Raw genomic sequence first — 22,730 nt, 5'->3', positions numbered from 1 at the left:
TAAAGTACCCGTGTTACATATACTCAAGAGATGTACAGCCAATCTAGAACTTGCAGAAAACATGTGATTGATGGCAAAGTTGAATTCTATCAGCAGACACATGGACAAAGGCAGAGATGTAAGCAATCCACAAACAAATGGTTTACTGCAGGCAGAAGGAATGAACAGGCAAATTGGACACTTGGTTACAGAGAAAATTTCACACTGTTGCAGTAGTGTGAATTCCACCAAAATATCAGAAAACGGTGTATTATGCTTACAGCAGACAAAGGGTTAACCATAGGTCTGAGCCAGGAAGTAAATGCAGGTAGTTGACAAACAAGCAGGTATTTGCTGGAAAGATGATTAGGCAGCTGAGAAATGAATGGTGAGCTAATCTCAAGGAGTACACGTGGAGCTGAATGCAAAACGTACTGAATACTCAGCACATAGCTGTTGAGTCAGCCTTAAAAGGCCTTTGGGTGATGATGTAAAAAGTAGTTGCCGGGTTACAGCAGTAACCTGTTGCTGACTTGCACAAAAGGAACTGACCTTAGGGAAAGGAACCAACAGCCATCGCCTGAGCTAGGACAGGTGAGTAACAGACCCTTTTAACTATTCAGTAATCAGGTACATACTAACCATAGCTATAAGCTATGTTTAGCTCAGGTCCTTGTGTAAGCAGATTACTTGGATGCAACAGTGCAAACAATGAAGAGACAGTGCTACTTAACCAACACTATTTATTTGACTAACACAGAAAGAAAATCTAGCTATAAGTACATATATAATAATAATAATATTTTTTATTTATATAGCGCCAACATATTCCGCAGCACTTTACAATTAAGTAGGGACATACAGACAATATAAACAATACAATGTATCACATTTCAACAGTTAAAGGAGGAGTGAGGGCCCTGCTCACAAGCTTACAATCTACATGGAAATGGGGGGACACAATAGGTATAACATGGTCATCAGCCAGTATCTGTCTAAGAGCAGTTACCGTGTGCTATTTGGTGCATAAAGGATGTGGAGACAGATGAATAGGCAGGGGCAGATTAAGATTAACATTTAGGAGGGGCCAGGGGAGAGTTAGGTTGGTGAGTTGAGGTGATTGGCTTGTATAAACAGATGTGTTTTTAAAGCGCGTTTGAAGACATGGGGGCTAGATATTAGTCGAAAAGTTTTGGGAAGTGCATTCCAGAAAACTGACGCGACACAAGAGAAGTCTTGGAGACGGAGGTGTGAGGATCGGCTTAAAGAGGATGTTAGTCTTATATCAGTTGCAGAACGGAGGGCATGGGAGGGGCAATACACAGAAATGAGGGATGAGATATAGGGCGGTGCAGAACTGTGGAGAGATTTGTGGGTGAGAGAGATGAGTTTGTATTGTATTCTGTGGTGACTGGGTAACCTGTGCAATGACTGGCACAGGGTAGAGGCGTCGGTGAAGCGGCCTGATAGAAATATGACCCTGGCTGCTGCATTCAGAATGGATTGGAGAGGAGAGAGTTTGTTTAGAGGGAGACCGATTAGAAGAGAGTTGCAGTAGTCCAGACGAGAGTGAATAAGAGCGACAGTAATAGTTTTTGCAGTATCAAAGGTGAGAAAAGGTCGGATTCTGGAGATGTTTTTAAGGTGCAGGTGACATGAGCGAGTGAGTGATTGTATATGGGGAATAAAGGAAAGTTGTGTGTCAAATATGACTCCAAGACAGGGAGCTTGCTGCTTGGGAGTTATGGTGGAAAATTGAAAAGTCAGGTATAGGTAGGTTAGTAGAGGGAGGAAAAACGAGGAGTTCAGGTTTGGAGAGATTCAGTTTCAGATAGAGGGAGGACATGATGTTAGAGAAAGCTGACAGACAATCACTGGTAATTTTTATTAGAGTGGGGGTGATGTCAGGGGAAGAGGTGTATAGTTGGCTGTCATAAGCATAGAGATGATACTAGAAACTAAATCTGCTGATGGTTTGTCCAATAGGGGCAGTATACAAGGAGAAGAGTAGGGGGCCTAGGACTGATCCTTGTGGAACCCAGGGGTGGATTAAGAATAGCAAGGGCCCCGGGCAGTTTAGACGGCATGGGCCCCCTCCCCCCCCACACACAGACACCTGATGTATCACATGACTTGTCACATGATCCCCCTTTGATAGATCATGTGATAGTTCATGTGAAATTAATTTTGCACAATATTAATATATTAATTATAATTTTTTTTATATTAATTGTATGACTTAATATTGAGCACAAGTAAGTATGCTGACATCCCCCTATGTATGTAGGGTCTCATACTGTATAATATGAGCTTTCACATAATCCTCCTATACACAGCCGAGGCCACACGGTGCCCCCCCCAGATACAGTAGGAGGCCGCACGGCGCCCCCCCAGATACAGCAGGAGGCCGCACGGCGCCCCCCCCCAGATACAGCCGGAGGCCGCACGGCGCCCCCCACCCAGATACAGCCGGAGGCCGCACGGCGCCCCCCCCAGATACAGCCAGAGGCCGCACGGTGCCCCCCCCCAATACAGCCGGAGGCCGCACGGCGCCCCCCCCGAGATACAGCCAGAGGCCGCACGGCGCCCCCCTGAGATACAGCCGGAGGCCGCACGGCGCCCCCCCCAGATAAAGCCGGAGGCCGCACGGCGCCCCCCCCAGATACAGCCGGAGGCCGCACGGCGCCCCCCCCCAGATACAGCCAGAGGCCACACGGCGCCCCCCCGAGATACAGCCAGAGGCCGCACGGCGCCCCCCCGAGATACAGCCGGAGGCCGCACGGCGCCCCCCCAGATAAAGCCGGAGGCCGCACGGCGCTCCCCCCCAGATACAGCCGGAGGCCGCACAGCGCCCCCCCCCAGATACAGCCGGAGGCCGCACGGCGCCCCCCCCCAGATACAGCCGGGGGCCGCACGGCACCCCCCCCAGATACAGCCGGGGGCCGCACGGCGCCCCCCCAGATACAGCCGGAGGCCGCACGGCGCCCCCCCCCAGATACAGCCGGAGGCCGCACGGCGCCCCCCCCAGATACAGCCGGAGGCCGCTCGGCGCGCCCCCCAGATACAGCCGGAGGCCGCACGGCGCCCCCCCAGATACAGCCGGAGGCCGCACGGCGCCCCCCCCAGATACAGCCGGAGGCCGCACGGCGCCCCCCCCAGATACAGCCGGAGGCCGCACGGCGCCCCCCCAGATACAGCCGGAGGCCGCACGGCGCCCCCCCCAGATACAGCCGGAGGCCGCACGGCGCCCCCCCCAGATACAGCCGGAGGCCGCACGGCGCCCCCCCAGATACAGCCGGAGGCCGCACGGCGCCCCCCCCAGATACAGCTGGAGGCCGCACGGCGCCACCCCCCCAGATATAGCCGCTGGCTGCACAGTCCCCCCCCAGATACAGCCGGAGGAAGCACGGTCCCCCCCCCTAGATACAGCCGGAGGACGCACGGTGCCCCCCCAGATACAGCCGGAGGACACACGGTGCCCCCCCCAGATACAGCTGGAGGACGCACGGCGCCCCCCCTAGATACAGCAGGAGGCCGCACACACACAAACAAATATATACAGACATATACAAAGACAAATACATACACGCATAGGCTGCGTGCCCACTGTGCGTTTTTCAAGCGTTTTTGCCACGGAATTTCCGCAGCGAAAACGCTGAAAAAAGGCTTGGTAATACGTGGCCCATGGTCTCCAATGATAATCCACATGTGCTGTGCACATGCTGCGAAAATTTCCAATGCGGATTATCATTGCGGAAAAAAACGCAGCATGTCCATTAATTTTGCGGACACGCAGCGTAATTGCCGCCATTGTGACTTGCACTGAATCGCTTAATATCCGCATGACTACATGTGCACATGCGGATATTAAGTGATTCAATGTGTCCTTTCACACCACCGTGAGCCGCCCAACACACCGGACCCATCGCTGAGGAGACCGGGGGCCATAGGAAGGTAAGTATAATCTTTATTTTTTGCCATTCTTATTCTTTTTTTAACTATTACTTGGTCACACTATATACGCCGGTTGCATGGATTTATATAGTGTGACCAAGTTGTCAAGCACTTTCCAAGTGATGCTAAAATCGCTTGGAAAAGTGCTTGATAACCCGCATGCAGGAATGCATCAAAAACGCTTGACAAACGCTTCTACCTGGCGGGAAAAATGCATGTAAAATCCGCATGCGTTTTTCCTGCCAGTGAGAAGCGGAAAAAATATGCAGCATTTCTGCATCGTGGGCACATAGCCATAAACACATTTGAAACACAAAAATACATATAAGCAGACATATCACACAATGATATCTGCACACACTGACACATCACTCACCGTCCCCCTGCTCGGCTCCAGTCGTCCAGCTCCTCTATGGTGGTAAGAAGCAGTGCAGGGCACACTGCATGACGTCACGCTAGCAGACACTGCCGCGCACAGGGCCGTGTCTTCTAGCTGTGATGCGGCCGGGCCAGCACACATGCGCATGCACGATATGCAGATATGCGCACACATTCACACGGTACGCAGGTATGCGCACAGACACATGCATACGTACATATCTTATAAACACATAAAACTGTCCTGTCCAGCAGCTCCTCAGGCATGTCTCAGTGCAGGGCCGCCGGCATGTCACAGGCATGGCCCTGGACCATCAGAGGGGCCCACTCGCCGTTGGGGCCTGGGCTGCTTCTACAGCATCTGTGTAGGACCTCTAGCGCTGCTTGATTGCTGGCACGTCACCTGACATGGCCGTGAGCTGTGCGGTTGTGTCTGTTAGTAATGGCGCGGTAGGGGCAATACACAAGCACAATTTTAGGCGCAGTGTCGCCCCTGCCATGTCATTAATACCGGACACAGCCGCACAGCTCACAGCCATGTCAGGTGAAGTGCCAGCGGTCCTGCACAGATGGCGGGGAAGCGGCCCGGGCCACAACAGCGAGTGAGCCCCTATGATGGTCAACAAATACAAAGATATAGATACATACACACACATATACATACATACACATATATATATATATATATATATATATATATATATATATATATAACACACACACTGCACATGGACTTACCCCTTCTGTACATTATGCAGGTTTTTCCATCTTCTCTGTGGGGCAGCCTCCCCTCCTCTTGGGGCCCGACTGCAGAGCTCTGGTGTAATTGCAGGGCAGGAGGGGGAGAGCGGAGAGGTAGCATTCAGACCCGGGTAGGGGGCAGGGAGAGCAGTGGCCATGCTGTAAGCTAGCTCTGTGCTCTGCTGGAGGCCGGAGCAGGTGGGTGGAGCCTCCTCTCCTGCACTTACACAGTCAGTTGCTGATGAGTCATCCTCTGCAGCCGCGGACTCAGCAGAGCAGATTCCATCTTCCGACTCCCGGGCCCTCCTGTCACACATTATAATGAGGTCAATCCGGCCACAGGCCCCTGGGAGCCCCAGGCCCCATGGCAGCCCCGGGCCCCGGGCGGTAGCCCGGATTGACCTCATTATAATCCGCCTATGGTGGAACCCCAATAGTAAGGGGAAGAATAGAGGAAGAAGAGCCGGCAAAAGATACCGTGAAGGAGCGGTCAGAGAGATAGGAGGAGAACAAGGAGAGAGCGGTGCCCTTGAGGCCTATAGAACGGAGCATAGTGAGGAGGAGCTGGTGATCCACAGTGTCAAAAGCAGCAGAAAGATCCATGAGAATCAGCAGGGAGTAGTGACCATTAGATTTAGCTGTTAATAGATCATTAGAGACTTTAGTGAGGGCAGTTTCAGTAGAGTGTGAGGAGCGGAAACTGGATTGTAAAGGGTCGAGAAGAGAGTTACAGTACAGACCAAAAGTTTGGACACACCTTCTCATTTAAAGATTTTTCTGTATTTTCATGACTATGAAAATTGTACATTCACACTGAAGGCATCAAAACTATGAATTAACACATGTGGAATTATATACTTAACAAAAAAGTGTGAAACAACTGAAAATATGTCTTATATTCTAGGTTCTTCAAAGTAGCCACCTTTTGCTTTGATAACTGCTTTTCACACTCTTGGTATTCTCTTGATGAGCTTCAAGAGGTAGTCACCGGAAATGGTCTTCCAACAATCTCGAAGGAGTTCCCAGAGATGCTTAGCACTTTTTGGACCTTTTGCCTTCACTCTGCGGTCCAGCTCACCCCAAACCATCTCGATTGGGTTCAAGTCTGGTGACTGTGGAGGCCAGGTCATCTGGTGTAGCACCCCATAACTCTCATTCTTGGTCAAATAGCCCTTACATAGCCTGGAGGTGTGTTTGGGGTCATTGTCCTGTTGAAAAGTAAATGATGGTCCAACTAAACGCAAACCGGATGGAATAGCATGCCGCTGCAAGATGCTGTGGTAGCCATGCTGGTTCAGTATGCCTTCAATTTTGAATAAATCCACAACAGTGTCACCAGCAAAGCACCCCCACACCATCACACCTCCTCCTCCATGCTTCACGGTGGGAACCAGGCATGTAGAGTCCATCTGTTCACCTTTTCTGCGTCGCACAAAGACATGGTGGTTGGATCCAAGGATCTCAAATTTGGACTCATCAGACCAAAGCACAGATTTCCACTGGTCTAATGTCCATTCCTTGTGTTCTTTAGCCCAAACAAGTCTCTTCTGCTTGTTGCCTGTCCTTAGCAGTGGTTTCTTAGCAGCTATTTTACCATGAAGGCCTGCTCTCCTCTTAACAGTTGTTGAAGAGATGTGTCTGCTGCTAGAACTCTGTGTGGCATTGACCTGGTCTCTAATCTGAGCTGCTGTTAACCTGCAATTTCTGAGGCTGGTGACTCGGATAAACTTATCCTCAGAAGCAGAGGTGACTCTTGGTCTTCCTTTCCTGGGGCAGTCCTCATGTGAGCCAGTTTCTTTGTAGCGCTTGATGGTTTTTGCAACTGCACTTGGGCACACTTTCAAAGTTTTCCCAATTTTTCGGACTGACTGACCTTCATTTCTTAAAGTAATGATGGCCACTCATTTTTCTTTACTTAGCTGCTTTTTTCTTGCCATAATACAAATTCTAACAGTCTATTCAGTAGGACTATCAGCTGTGTATCCACCTGACTTCTGCACAACACAACTGATGGTCCCAACCCCATTTATAAGGCAAGAAATCCCACTTATTAAACCTGACAGGGCACATCTGTGAAGCGAAAACCATTTCCGGTGACTACCTCTTGAAGCTCATCAAGAGAATGCCAAGAGTGTGCAAAGCAGTCATCAAAGCAAAAGGTGGCTACTTTGAAGAACCTAGAATATAAGACACATTTTCAGTTGTTTCACGCTTTTTTGTTAAGTATATAATTCCACATGTATTAATTCATAGTTTTGATGCCTTCAGTGTGAAGGTACAATTTTCATAGTCCTGAAAATACAGAAAAATCTTTAAATGAGAAGTTGTGTCCACACTTTTGGTCTGTACTGTATTTGAGAGATAGCGGATTAGACGGGAGTGGACCAGGTGTTCCAGGAGTTTAGAGATGAAGGGAAGATTAGAGACCGGTCTGTAGTTGGCAGTGCAGTTCTGGTCCAGGGATGACTTTTTCAGTAAAGGGTTTATGATGGCATGTTTGAATGAAGAGGGAAAGGTACCCGAAGAAAGAGAGAGGTTAAATATTTTAGCTAGGTGGATAGTGACAGCTGGGGAAAGGAGCTGAAGGAGGTGTGAGGGAATATGGTCACTGTTACAGGTTGTAGGGCGGGAAGAAGCGAGGAGTCTGGTCACTTCTTCTGTGACCGGCTCGAAGATGGAAAGTGAACTTGAGGTGCGGGAGGGAAGGGGATCCAGACTCTGAGGGGATTGTGTATAAATTTCTTGACGGATATGATTGATTTGTAGGAAATAAGTGGCCAGATTGTCAGTGCTTAGGTTGGTGACGTGGGTCTGTACTTTAGGGCAAGGAGGGAGTGGATGGTTTCAAAGAGTCGTTTAGGATTGTGGGCTAGAGATGTGATGAGAGTGGTAAAGTAGACTTGTTTAGCCAGATGGAGAGCAGAGTTATAAGTTTTGAGCATGAACTTATAGTGGATGAAGTATATATATCTATATACAGTACAGACCAAAAGTTTGGACACACCTTCTCATTTAAAGATTTTTCTGTATTTTCATGACTATGAAAATTGTACATTCACACTGAAGGCATCAAAACTATGAATTAACACATGTGGAATTATATACTTAACAAAAAAGTGTGAAACAACTGAAAATATGTCTTATATTCTAGGTTCTTCAAAGTAGCCATCTTTTGCTTTGATGACTGCTTTGCACACTCTTGGCATTCTCTTGATGAGCTTCAAGAGGTAGTCACCGGAAATGGTCTTCCAACAATCTTGAAGGAGTTCCCAGAGATGCTTAGCACTTGTTGGCCCTTTTGCCTTCACTCTGCGGTCCAGCTCACCCCAAACCATCTCGATTGGGTTCAGGTCTGGTGACTGTGGAGGCCAGGTCATCTGGCATAGCACCCTATCACTCTCCTTCTTGGTCAAATAGCCCTTACACAGCCTGGAGGTGTGTTTGGGGTCATTGTCCTGTTGAAAAATAAATGATGTTCCAACTAAGCGCAAACCAGATGGAATAGCATGCCGCTGCTAGATGCTGTGGTAGCCATGCTGGCTCAGTATGCCTTCAATTTTGAATCAATCCCCAACAGTGTCACCAGCAAAGAACCCCCACACCATCACACCTCCTCCTCCATGCTTCACGGTGGGAACCAGGCATGTAGAGTCCATCCGTTCACCTTTTCTGTGTCGCACAAAGACACGGTGGTTGGAACCAAAGATCTCAAATTTGGACTCATCAGAACAAAGCACAGATTTCCACTGGTCTAATGTTCATTCCTTGTGTTCTTTAGCCCAAACAAGTCTCTTCTGCTTGTAACCTGTCCTTAGCAGTGGTTTCCTAGCAGCTATTTTACCATGAAAGCCTGCTGCACAAAGGCTCCTCTTAACAGTTGTTGAAGAGATGTGTCTGCTGCTAGAACTCTGTGTGGCATTGACCTGGTCTCTAGTCTGAGCTGCTGTTAACCTGCGATTTTTGAGGCTGGTGACTCGGATAAACTTATCCTCAGAAGCAGAGGTGACTCTTGGTCTTCCTTTCCTGGGGCGGTCCTCATGTGAGCCAGTTTCTTTGTAGCGCTTGATGGTTTTTGCAACTGCACTTGGGGACACTTTCAAAGTTTTCCCAATTTTTCGGACTGATTGACCTTCATTTCTTATAGTAATGATGGCCACTCGTTTTTCTTTACTTAGCTGCTTTTTTCTTGGCATAATACAAATTCTAACAGTCTATTCAGTAGGATTATCAGCTGTGTATCCATCAGACTTCTGCACAACATAACTGATGGTCCCAACCCCATTTATAAGGCAAGAAATCCCACTTATTAAGACTGACAGGGCACACCTGTGAAGTGAAAACCATTTCCAGTGACTACCTCTTGAAGAGAATGCCAAGAGTGTGCAAAGCAGTCATCAAAGCAAAAGGTGGCTACTTTGAAGAACCTAGAATATAAGACATATTTGCAGTTGTTTCATACTTTTTTGTTATGTATATAATTCCACATGTGTTAATTCATAGTTTTGATGCCTTCAGTGTGAATGTACTGTTTTCAAAGTCATGAAAATACAGAAAAATCTTTAAATGAGAATGTGTGTCCAAACTTTTTGTCTGTACTGTATATATATGTGTATGTATATACACATATATACATATATACAATTGTGCTCAACAGTTTACATACCCCGGCAGAATTTTTCCTTTCTTGGCTTTGTTTCTGAGAATATGAATGATAACAAAAAAAACTTTTTCTCCACTCATGGTTATTGGTTGGGTAAAGCCATTTATTGTCAAACTACTATGTTTTCTCTTTTTAAATCTTAATGACAACCAAAAACATCCAAATGTCCCTGATCAAAACTTCACAATCCCCATTTCTTAATACCATGTATTGCCCCCTCTAACATCAATGACAGCTTGAAGTCTTTTGTGGTAGATGTGGATGAGGTTCTTTAATTTCTCTGATGGTAAAGCTGCCCATTCTTCTTGGCAAAAAGCCTCCAGTTCCTGTAAATTCCTGGACTGTCTAGCATGAACTGCGCGCTTGAGATCTCCCCAGAGTGGCTCAATGATATTGAGCTCAGGAAACTGAGATGGCCACTCCAGAACCTTCGCTTTCTTCTGCTGTAGCCAATGACATTTCGACTTGGCCTTGTGTTTTGGATTCTTGTCATGGTCTAATGTCCAAGTACGTCCCATGCGCAGCTTCCGGGCTGATGAGTGCAAATTTGCCTCCAGTATTTGCTGATAACGTGCTGCATTCATCTTTCCTTTAACTTTTACCAAGTTTCCTGTGCCTTTGTAGCTCACACATCCCCAAAACATCAGCGATCCACCTCCGTGCTTTACTGTAGGAATGGTGTTCCTTTCATCATAGGCCTTGTTGACCTCTCTCCTAATGTAACGTTTATGGTTGTGGCCAAAAAGTTAAATTTTGGTCTCATCACTCCAAATTACCTTGTACCAGAAGTTTTGAGGCTTGTCTCTGTGCTGTTTGGCGTATTGTAGGCGAGATACTTTGTGGCATTTGTGCAGTAATGACTTTCTTCTGGCGACTCGACCATGCAGCCCGTTTTTCTTCAAGTGCCTCCTTATTGTGCATCTTGAAACAGTCACACCGCTACTTTTCAGAGAGTCCTGAATTTCAGCTGATGTTATTTGTGGGTTTTTCTTTGCATCCCGAACAATTTTCCTGGCAGTTGTTGCTGAAATTTGTGTTGGTCTGCCTGACCGTGGTTTGGTTTTTACAGAGCCCCTGATTTTCCATTTGTTAATCACAGGTTTCACGCTGCTGACTGGCATTATCAATTCCTTGGATATTGTTTTGTATCCCTTTCCTGTGTTATACAGTTCAACTACCTTTTCTCGTCGATCCGTTGACAATTCTTTTGCTTTCTCCATGACTCACAATCCAGAAACGTCAGTGGCTGGATGAAAGATGCAAGAGTTTGTCTGGATCCCAGAAACTCACTCAGTTTTTATGCACACACACTGATTACAAGCAAACAGGTCACAGGTGAAGATGTTGCCTTTAGTAGTCATTCAAACCCATTTGTGTCAAATTCTGTGCATGTTATCAGGCCAAAATCACCAGGGTATGTGAACTTTTGATCACGGTCATTTGGATGTTTTTGGTTGTCATTAAGATTTAAAAAGAGAAAACACAGTAGTTTGACAATAAATGGCTTTATCCAACCAATAATGAGTGGAGAAAAAGTTTTTTGTTATCATTCAAATTCTCTGAAACAAGGCCAAGAAAGGAAAAATTCTGCCGGGGTATGTAAACTTTTGAGCACAACTGTATATACGCAAGTAAGCACTATACTATAAGTAACAGTAGCAAGGTCAATACAGTATGACACTATCAGAACTCAGCAATGCGACTGAATATATATCTATGCCACGTTCTATTACAGCGGGGAAAAAAATTATTTAGTCAGCCACCAAGTGTGCAAATTCTACCACTTAAAAAGATGAGAGAGGCCTGTAATTGACATCATACGTAGACCTCAAGTATGAGAGACAAAATGAGAAAACAAATCCTGAAAATCACATTGTCTAATTTGGAAAGAATTTTTTTTCAAATTTTGGTGGAAAATAAATATTTGGTCAATTACAAACAAGCAAGATTTCTGGCTCTCACAGACCTGTAACTTCTTCTTTAAGAGGCTCCTCTGTCCTCCACTCATTACATGTAGTACTGGCACCTGTTTGAACTTGTTATCAGTATAAAAGACACCTGTCCACTACCTCAAACAGTCACACTCCAAACTCCACTATGGTGAAGACCAAAGAGCTGTCGAAGGACACCAGAAACAAAATAGTAGCCCTGCACCAGGCTGGGAAGACTGAATCTGTGATAGGCAAGCAGCTTAGTGAGAAGAACTCCACTGTGGGAGCAATAATTAGAAAATGGAAGACATACAAGACCCCTAATAATCTCCCTCGATCTGGGGCTCCACACAAGATCTCACCCCTTGGGGTTAAAATGATCTCAAGAACAGTGAGCAAAAATGCCAGAACCACACGGGGGGACCTAGTGAATGACCTGCAGAGAGAGCTGGGACCAACGTTACACAGGCTACCATCAGTAACACACTACCCCACCAGGGACACACTACGCCACCAGGGACTCAAATCCTGCAGTGCCCCTTGCTTAAGCCATTACATGCCCGGGCCCATCAGAAGTTTGCTAGAGAGCATTTGGATGATCCAGAAGAGTATTGGGAGAATTTCATATGGTCAGATGAAACCAAAGTAGAACTATTTGGTAGAAACACAACTCGTTGTGTTTGGAGGAGAAAGAATGCCGAGTTGCATCCAAAGGACACAATACCTACTGTGAAGCATGGGGATGGCAACATCATGCTTTGGGGCTGTTTCTCTGTCAAGGGACCAGGATGACTGATTTATGTACATGAAAGAATGAATGGGGCCATGTATCGTGAGATTTTGAGTGCAAACCTCCTTCCATCAGCAAGGGCATTGAAGGTGAAATGTGGCTGGGTCTTTCAGCATGACAATGATCCCAAGCACACCGCCAGGACTATGAAGGAGTGGCTTCGTTAGAAGCATTTCAAGGTCTTGGAGTGGCCTAGCCAGTCTCCAGATCTAAACCCTATAGAAAACCTTTGGAGGGAGTTGAAAGTTTGTGTTGCCCAGTGTTATAGCAGAAGATGGAATCCCTCAAGTTTAAAGGCCCCATCTATGCTATATAAGTCTGACAGTTATTTTAGGTGAAAACAACAGCTATGAATGTTCCTTCTTGTATCAATAGCGTGTCCTTGGGAGAAGATAAAGTGATTCTCCCTGGCCAGATGTTTCTTCTTGTAGCAAGATGAAATGACCTTGCTAACTAGATAAGTCTAATTAAATATTTTAAAGCATACAGAAACTAGCTTTTTTCGCTTTTTCAGCTAAACTGTATAATCGAACCATATATGGCAAATCCGTTTCCTGCCTTTAGGGTGTATATTAGCCCTGTGTTTTGTAATAAAGTTTTTAGAGTATGTTTAGACACAAACATCTTGTCCTGTGTCTTCATTCTCTCCGAGCTCATAATCCAAAGGATAGAAGACCCAAAATTCAGTGACGACAGCTGGCGCCTCGAACAGGGACCTTGAGTTAATCTACCCAAGGGTGCTCGACCGGTCCGAGACGTGGGACGAGTGAAGCTCTCTGTTGGTGATATATACAGCGCTGAGGTAAGAATAACTGTTATATTCTACCTAATTATATCACTGCATAGAAGAGACTCCTTCACCCCCGAGCGGTCGGCTCCCCAGGTAATTCAACAGATTGTTGTCTGGCTCAGGTCCCTTTGAACCAGTAGAATCCCTCAGATAAATTGACAGTCCTGCCTTCTATCCTTTGGAGAATTTAAGAATGAAAGTATGGATCCGATGATTGTGTTGTGGATGTGTCCCGGGATTGATGTTTTTGGTCTGTTTTTCTGGTTGGCGTATAAGTCCTAGAGAGGCTAGTAGTGGAATGGTTCAGAAACCTTTGTGGCCCATTGTCTAAGTGACTGAGGAGTCTCTTCTAGGTGAGGAGAACTGAAAAAAAATGGGGAACCAAAATGCCAAGGAAGGCATTATAGCCAAAGACTTAGTGGTACGCAGAGAAGGGAAACAGGCACTGATTGGAGTTGACAAAATATTGTGTAAAGCGGGAATGAATGAGAATGGAGAGATGAATGGAGAGAAATGGAAATCCTTCTTTAACTCCTATCATGGATGGTTGAAAGATAAGGGTCTGTTAGGGACAGTAGATGTGTGGATGAATGCATGCGCTTATTTTGAAGGAAAGATTGAAGAATTAGGAGACGGACGTTACAGACTGACAAAAACTGGAATGACAGATTTTCCTCCCTGTCCGCTCCCGACGTCACCCCCACCCCAGGAACCTAAATGTTGGGTTTGCCCCAGATGTGGACAGCAGAACCCCTTGACAGTAGACATCTGTGTGGCATGTGGAGGACCGAGACCCCACCCAGCTAGTCTATTCCCAATGAGGACGGTAGTTGTGCCAGGAGCACCAGCAGCAGCAGCAGCAGCAGGGGGGGATGCAGTGGTTCCAGGTCAGGAAGCTCGTACAATGTTAATGTATAGACCATGGAGTCCTTCAGAGCAGTTGGCACTGATCTCCCAGCTGCCAGATCCGTCCCAGTCCCCTATGGGTTTTGCTAGAATGATCACCACCATACAGGATACGTATCATGCCACTAGAATAGATCTGCAGGGAGTAATTAAGGGAAAATTGGCAGATGAAGCCCGCTATGATAGGTTGATAGATGAGACAAAAAAACAGTATGCCAATAGGACCGGACCCGTAGATGCAGAATCTAATGATGCAGCAGCTGGAGTCCTATTCGCAGCAGCGTTGGTAAAAGCATGTCAAGACAGGCAAGCAGAAAAGCAAGTTACACTAGAAGATAGAGTGCAGGGAAAGGAGGAAGATCCTAAGGATTATTTCTATGCACTAAAGAAAACCTGGTCAGAAATGGGGTTCAACCCCGGGAATAAGACTAGTGAGAGGGTATTAGCAAGTGCTTTCATGAATGGACTAAAGAAAGAGATTGCAGAGAAGGTAAAAGCAAGTAGACCGGACTGGAGATCAGTGAAGGCAGAAGATTTAGCTAGAATAGCTCAGGGGGCACAACATGACATAGCGCAGGCAAAAAGAGCTGCCAGAATACATATAGTAGAGACGACCCCCAGAAACAACAGAGGCAGAGGACGGACTGAAGGAGGAGGACAGAAACTGTGTTACGGATGTAAAAAGCCAGGACATTTTAGAAAGAACTGTAGGACCAACCCGTATCCAAATGCTCAGAGTACGGGTCCTCCAGCCGACCAAACAACGCCCCCATAGGATGAGGGTAGCTTGCACATGAACCCCCTCATCTCCTTACCCCCAACTCCCAGTTGTATAGTGCAGGTGAACCTACCAGGGGGACATGAAATCGATTTCCAAGTAGATACGGGGGCCGACAATTCAGTAATTACGCAAGGTGATTGGCTATACACTGACACTGATTTTTCACATCATGTCATTGCCACCCCTTCAATTCCCCGTCTGTCCTGCTCCCTGTCACTAAAAGAATTCCCCTGCAAATTCAAGGAGCTACTGTACATAGCCAGCTCATGGTATCGCCCCGAGGCCAATGTAACGTTTTGGGAAATGATGTGTTGTCCCAATTACAAGCACATATTGAGTATCATCCCGATGGCACTGTCACCATGACCCCAGGTTTAAAACCAAGTACCCTTTGCAAAATTATGTCACTAGATATTGCCAGCATAGAAGAGACAAATGAGTTTCCCCCGATATTGGAGCAGGCTGTACCACATGATTTTTGGGCCTCAGACAAAACAGATGTTGGTAGGTTAAGAGTTCAACCAGTAATGGTGAAATTAAAACCAGGAGCCATCTTGCCTCAACAGAGGCAGTATCCCCTTAGCTCGGCTCAGGAGAATGCCATAGCCCAGCAGGTCCAAAAATTACTACAGAGAGGAGTCCTAGTCAAAACCCAGTCCCCTTGCAACACTCCCCTGTTCCCAGTAAAGAATAAGAGCGTGCCAGGACAACCAGCCGCATATAGAATGGTCCATGACCTCCGGTTGGTTAACAAAGCCACAGAACTTCTAACACCAGTTGTGCCCAACCCACATACTCTTCTGTCACAGATACCTTCTAACTCTCTTTGCTTTTCATTGGTTGATTTGGCAAATGCATTTTTCAGTGTACCATTACATCCTGACTGCCTGTACCTGTTTGCTTTCACATTCCAGGGTAGTCAGTATACATGGACAGTGTTGCCACAGGGTGCCCAGAATTCACCCACAATGTACACTGCAAGTCTGCAGGAAATACTGGAGGGATGGTCTGAACCACATATCGTTGTTTTGCAATATGTCGATGACCTGCTCATTTGTGCCCCCTCCAGGAAACAATGTCATAGTGCAACTATATCGCTTATGTTGTTTCTCTATCACGCTGGCTGCAAGGCATCGAAAGATAAGCTTCAGTTTTGTAAATCTTCAGTCACCTTTTTGGGACATTGCATTACACCAGGAGCTCGTCATTTAACAAATGCACGCAAACAAGCAGTACAGGCATTCACCGTCCCCATTAATGTTGCAGCCCTCAGAACTTTTCTTGGACTTGTTTCCTATTGCAGACAGTGGATTCATGCCGTCTCTGTTTTAATGCAGCCCCTCTATGACTGTCTTACCCCAACACCTTTTGTACTAACATCAGAGGCAATAGACTGTTTTTATTCTCTCAAGAACCGTATTTTGGCCGCTCCAGCTTTGGGTACCCCTAATTATGAGCTCCCATTTACTCTGTACCTTCATGAACAAGCTGGACATGCAGCAGGAGTTTTAACTCAAACACACGGTGATAATCAGAGACCTGTTGCCTACTTTAGTGGCAGATTGGATGCGGTAGCCAGAGGTGCACCATCCTGTGTACGTGCTCTGCATGCTGTTGGACTGCTACTCCACAAATCTGCAGACATTGTTCTAGATCATCCGCTCACCGTGCTAACACCTCATGATGTCTACACTATATTGAATCAAGTGCAACCCGCTCACCTCTTAGCAGCACGTCATCTCAGGTTACAATGTGCACTGTTAATGCCTCCCAATGTTTCTTTACAGAGTTGTACTACCCTGAATCCAGCAACTTTGTTACCTCTCTCGGATCTAAAGGAGGAGTCAGGTACTGTGCTTTTTAAGGAAGATCCAAGAGAGGAAGTTCCTCATGACTGTGTACAAATGATGGCACAAGAAACAGCAGGTTTACCCACTGTATTTGAACATGAATTACAAAATGCAGATTTTGAATTTTTTGTAGATGAATCCCGTCATCAGGACGATTCAGGTACCTTCCATACTGGATTTGCAGTTGTCTCCCTCAATGCAGTAATCAAGGCAGAACCAATGCTCCCACACCAGTCAGCTCAAGAAGCTGAACTTAGGGCCCTAACCGAGGCCTGTAAACTAGCGGAAGGTAGTATTGTTAACATTTACACAGATTCTAGGTACGCATTCGGTATATCGCATGATTTTGGTCCAATATGGAAGTCAAGAGGTTTCCTGACGGCAGCAGGACACCCCATTAAGAATGCTGATGCGGTCCAGCAGTTAATTGATGCGCTACAACTACCTAAACAAGTAGCTGTCATAAAGGTAAGAGCACATACCAGACGCACCGACCAGGTAAGCAGAGGAAACGCGATGGCAGATGCAGCTGCAAAAACAGCAGCCTGTAAGCCGCAACAAGGGTCAACAGTACGTCAGTTAAGTGCCCCTAAAAACCCCTTTGTGTCGGAGGACATCTTATCCCAAATGCAGGCTCAGGCTCAAAAGGAGGAGGTTGATAAGTGGTTAAAGGAAGGTGCATGCCTGAATGAAGCAAATGGGGTATGGGGGAAAGGGACACAACGATGCCTTCCAAGGGCACTGTACCCAGCAGCTGCCCAGATACTACATGGGCCGACACACCAATCTAAAACGGGTGTGATGAGTGTGATGCAGAAACATTGGGTGGCACCAGGATTCTCCACCTGTATAGAAAGCCTGATACAAGGGTGCATGATATGTGCTACACATAATCAGGGTAGAGTAGTTAAAACACCACCCAAACACCCCCCCCCCGGCCCCTCTATCCATTCCAGAGACTGCAAATTGATTATATTCAGCTGCCAAAGTCAGGATCATGGGAATATGTGTTGGTCTGTATTGATTTGTTCTCAGGATGGCCAGAGGCTTTCCCGATTGCCAAAGCCACGGCTGCGGCAACCGCAAAGAAACTGCTTGCGGAGGTGGACTGCAGGTATGGGGTACCAGAGGTAATTGAGAGTGACAGAGGTACACACTTCACAGGTGAAATAATGAATGAAGTCATGTCAGCTCTAGGAATTCAACAAGCATTCCATACCCCATATCACCCACAAAGTAGTGGTAAAGTGGAAAGACTGAATGGGACATTGAAATTAAAAATTCAGAAAGCCATGGCTGAGACAGGAAAACCATGGCCGGACTGTTTACCACTTGCTCTGTTTTCAGTAAGATACACACCTAATAGAAAGACTGGACTCTCTCCATATGAGATATTGTTTGGCAACAATATCTCAAGCATTAGAAATGAACAACCATGTGCTAAGTTCCTACGTGAGGGCTTTACACAAAAAGATTAAGCAAATACATGATAATGTCTTCAGTTCTCTTCCAGATCCAGATCAAGACTCTAGCAGCCATACGCTGCAACCTGGAGACTGGGTGGTTATAAAAAGACACGTGAGGAAAAGACTAGATCCACGGTTTGACGGACCCTTTCAAGTTCTGCTGACCACAAGCACAGCCGTTAAGCTAGAGGGAAAAGAGACCTGGATCCACGCGTCCCATTGCAAAAAGATACTAGGAGAACCAGCGGACAAAGAATGATGACATTGTTTATACTTACCTGCATCCTTGCGACCACAGGTGCATGGACTAGGTTAGGCACCATGGATGGAGACGACAATAGATTCATTAGACACCATCTTGCTCTAATCGATGGACTAAAGGAGCAAAACCAGACCATTGCTAATTGTTGGATATGTACACATGCCCCTGTGACGTCCACTAGCATACCCTTTCTCGCTGTCCCAGTCTCATGGGAAGAGATAAACTTTTGGATGAACTGTTCAGATACTTTGGCCAATAATTCCACACAGAGATTTTCCTTTCTAAATCCCGCAATTGGTTTAAAGGTATTGGTGGGTGGTTGGCTGGTATAGTACAAGCTATTTTACAGGTTTTGCTAATGTGTCTTGCGGTTTATTTGGTTTTTAAGCTTTTTTTTAATGTGTATTCAGCGTTGTACTAAAAGAAAACATAGAAATTCGTATTGATAAATGAAGGAACAAAAGGATGGAATGTTATAGCAGAAGATGGAGTCCCTCAAGTTTAAAGGCCCCATCTATGCTATATAAGTCTGACGGTTATTTTAGGTGAAAACAACAGCTATGAATGTTCCTTCTTGTATCAATAGCGTGTCCTTGGGAGAAGATAAAGTGATTCTCCCTGGCCAGATGTTTCTTCTTGTAGCAATAATGTGTTCTTGCAGAAAGATGAAATGACCTTGCTAACTAGATAAGTCTAATTAAATATTTTAAAGCATACAGAAACTAGATTTTTTCGCTTGTTCAGCTAAACTGTATAATCGAACCATATATGGCAAATCCGTTTCCTGCCTTTAGGGTGTATATTAGCCCTGTGTTTTGTAATAAAGTTTTTAGAGTATGTTTAGACACAAACATCCTGTCCTGTGTCTTCATTCTCTCCGAGCTCGTAATCCAAAGGATAGAAGACCCAAAATTCAGTGACGACACCAGCAACAGCCCCAAAACATCACTGCTGTAGAGGAGATCTGTATGGAAGAATGGGCCAATGTATCAGCAACAGTGTGTGCCAGCCTTGCGAAGACTAACAGAAAACGTTTGACCTCTGTCATTGCCAGCAAAGGATATATAACAAAGTATTGAGATGAACTTTTGTAACTGACCAAATAATTATTTTCCACCAAAATTTGAAAAAAATGTCTTTCCAAATCAGACAATGTGATTTTCAGGATTTGTTTTCTCATTTATCTCTCATAGTTGAGGTCTACCTATGATGTCAATTACAGGTCTCTCTCATCTTTTTAAGTGGGAGAACTTGCACAATTGGTGGCTGACTAAATACTTTTTTTCCCAACTGCATATACACTGTTCTTAATGTTCTTATTATCTAGCAGTTAAACGACTATTAATGCCTTTATGTCTCAGCTTAACAGGCGTCACTCTTGGTACTAGGCTCGTCCCCATCGTAGTCTCTGTAAGCTCCTCTGATCGCTACACAGGACCTAGCGGCGGTCAACGGTAGTTTTCGCTGGGCAGCAAGTAATAGATATGTGAGTCACTGGATATACAGTGCCTACAAGTAGTATTCAACCCCCTGCAGATTTAGCTGGTTGACACATGCGGAATTAACTTGGCATTGTGACATTTGTACTGTAGATCAGCCTGGAAGTGGGAAATGCACTGCAGCAAATTTTTTTTTTTTTTTTTTTTTTTTTTTTTCTTTTAAAACGTTAAAAGTTAATTCAGAGTGTCATTTATTATTCAACCCCTCAAACCACAAGAATTCTGTTTGGTCCCCCTAAAGTATTAAGAAGTAGTTCAGGCACCAAGAATAATGAGCTTCACATGTGTGGATTAAAGATCTCTTTTGCCAACCTTTTCTGACTATTTAAGACCCTCCCCAAACTTGTGAACAGCACTCAGACACGGTCAACATGGGAAAGACAAAGGAGCATTCCAAGGCCATCAGAGACAAGATCGTGTAAGGTCACAAGGCTGGCAAGGGGTACAAAACCCTTTCCAAGGAGTTGGGCCTACCTGTCTCCACTGTTGGGAGCATCATCTGTAAGTGGAAGGCTTATGGAACTACTGTTAGCCTTCCACGGCCTGGACAGCCTTTGAAAGTGTCCTCCCGTGCCGAGGCCAGGCTTGTCCGAAGAGTCAAGGCTAACCCAAGGACAACAAGGAAGGAGCTCCGGGAAGATCTCATGGCAGTGGGGACATTGGTTTCAGACAATACCATAAGTAACGTACTCCACCGCAATGGTCTCCGTTCCAGACGAGCCCGTAAGGTACCTTTACTTTCAAAGCGTCATGTCAAGGCTCGTCTACAGTTTGCTCATGATCAACTGGAGGACTCTGAGACAGACTGGTTCAAGGTTCTATGGTCTAATGAGACCAAGATCAAGATCTTTGGTGCCAACCACACACGTGACGTTTGGAGACTGGATGGCACTGCATACGACCCCAAGAATACCATCCCTACAGTCAAGAATGGTGGTGGCAGCATCATGCTGTGGGGCTGTTTCTCAGCCAAGGGGCCTGGCCATCTGGTCCGCATCCATGGGAAGATGGATAGCACGGCCTACCTGGAGATTTTGGCCAAGAACATTTGCTCCTCCATCAAGGATCTTAAGATGGGTCGTAATTTCATCTTCCAACAAGACAACGACCCAAAGCACACAGCCAAGAAAACCAAGGCCTGGTTCAAGAGGGAAAAAGTCAAGGTGTTGGAGTGGCCTAGTCAGTCTCCTGACCTTAACCCAATTGAAAACTTGTGGAAGGAGCTCAAGAATAAAGTCCACATGAGACACCCAAAGAACCTAGATAACTTGGAGAAGATATGCATGGAGGGGTGGGCCAAGATAACTCCACAGACCTGTGCCGGCCTGATCAGGTCTTATAAAAGACGATTATTAGCTGTAATTGCAAACAAGGGTTATTCCACAAAATATTAAACATAGGGGTTGTATAATAATTGACCCACACTTTTATGTTTAAAATTTAATAAAATTCAACTGAGCAACATAACTTTTTGGTTTGTAAGATTTATGCTTCTGTTCATAAATCCTACTCTCGTTTGCAGTTTGAAGGCTCTAACTTATTTGCATCTTATCAAACCAGCTAAATCTGCAGGGGGTTGAATACTACTTGTAGGCACTGTAGTATCCTCCTCGTACTGGCCACTCCGTTCCCTGAAGGACGACCCCAACCCACACCCTGTACCGTACATCTACACTGGAAGTAACGGCCCACAGGAACGGTCCTCTGCTACAGCCGGATCATCTCCTGAGCCAGGTTCGGATCTGGTCATAGGTTTTTCCTGGCTCTGCTTATGGTCTTCTACTGGCTCTGCTTATGGTCTTCTCCTGGCGTTGCTTGCGGTCTTCCTCACAGCTCAGGTCTTCTCTGGCATCTGACCGCTCTAAGACCCTCTTGTGGCGATAATGGCTGTAAGCCTACCTCACAGCCACATGACCTGCCTGGTACTCTTGCCTTCTTGGCCAGGCCTTTTTATAATTAGTACCTGCGACACAGGTGTCACCTGCCCCTGCGTCGTCTTCAATACCTTCCCCAGGAACATGCACTTCCACTCTTAGGGTTCCTACTACTATAATTCGTTCTTTACTTTTACTTTCACCTTTAACAAAGCAGATGGTGATATTCGCTTGCAGTTATTCAGTTAGGTATCAAATCTACTTGTCTTCTCTCTTATCCACCTCCTTACACTTGCATTCAACTTAATAGACAATAGAGAGTTGTTTGTTGCTTTTAAGGTTGCAATGTGTAAGGTTGTGCAGGTGAGTTCAGATACATTTATTTTTCTCTTGTCGTAAACAAGAATGAACTCACAGGGTTCAAACTGGCCAATAAGAAAGAATTGTATCATATGACAGAACTTTTACATATTATTTCTTTATGACTGAATGCAAGGTTAGTATATTCACATACAATTGGCACAGTAACTGCCCAAAAACTAAAAGAAATAATATGCAATTGTATCTCAGTATCGTGTTCCAATTTCTTAGTTGCATTGCAGAATAAGCAAAATGCCGCCTGTCACGCTAAATAATTTATTGCAGTTTAATGTATTATGCAAGTTGTCTTTGTGTCTACTTCCCGTTAATCTAGGTGCAACTGTAATGCTATGTCTTGAGGATTTCTGGTCCAAAATGCAAAGGTTTTCGTTAATTGATACATTTCAAATTGAAAATTAAATATATGTTTTAAAGATTAAAATATTTTGTAAAAAATTGTTTTTGTGCCTATTTCTGGTTAGCTTAGAAGATATTTTATTGTTGCAGTG

General features: G+C 45.6%; 1 long non-coding RNA gene across 1 annotated transcript; it reads left to right on the top strand.

Moving 5' to 3' along the window:
- The first annotated feature begins 451 nt into the window (after positions 1-451).
- LOC141252829 (uncharacterized) lies at positions 452-18,723 on the top strand. The gene is made up of 3 exons (XR_012314124.1): positions 452-573; positions 16,698-16,758; positions 18,274-18,723. It is a non-coding gene; the product is annotated as an uncharacterized lncRNA (long non-coding RNA).
- Positions 18,724-22,730: the final 4,007 nt, after the last annotated feature.

Source organism: Phyllobates terribilis, unplaced genomic scaffold (assembly GCF_046119375.1).
Source record: "Phyllobates terribilis strain yellow unplaced genomic scaffold, ASM4611937v1 Scaffold_2__4_contigs__length_985480577, whole genome shotgun sequence".
Taxonomy (NCBI): domain Eukaryota; kingdom Metazoa; phylum Chordata; class Amphibia; order Anura; family Dendrobatidae; genus Phyllobates; species Phyllobates terribilis.
The sequence above is the reverse complement of the archived record's forward strand: the minus strand, read 5'-3'. Positions and strand labels throughout refer to the sequence as shown.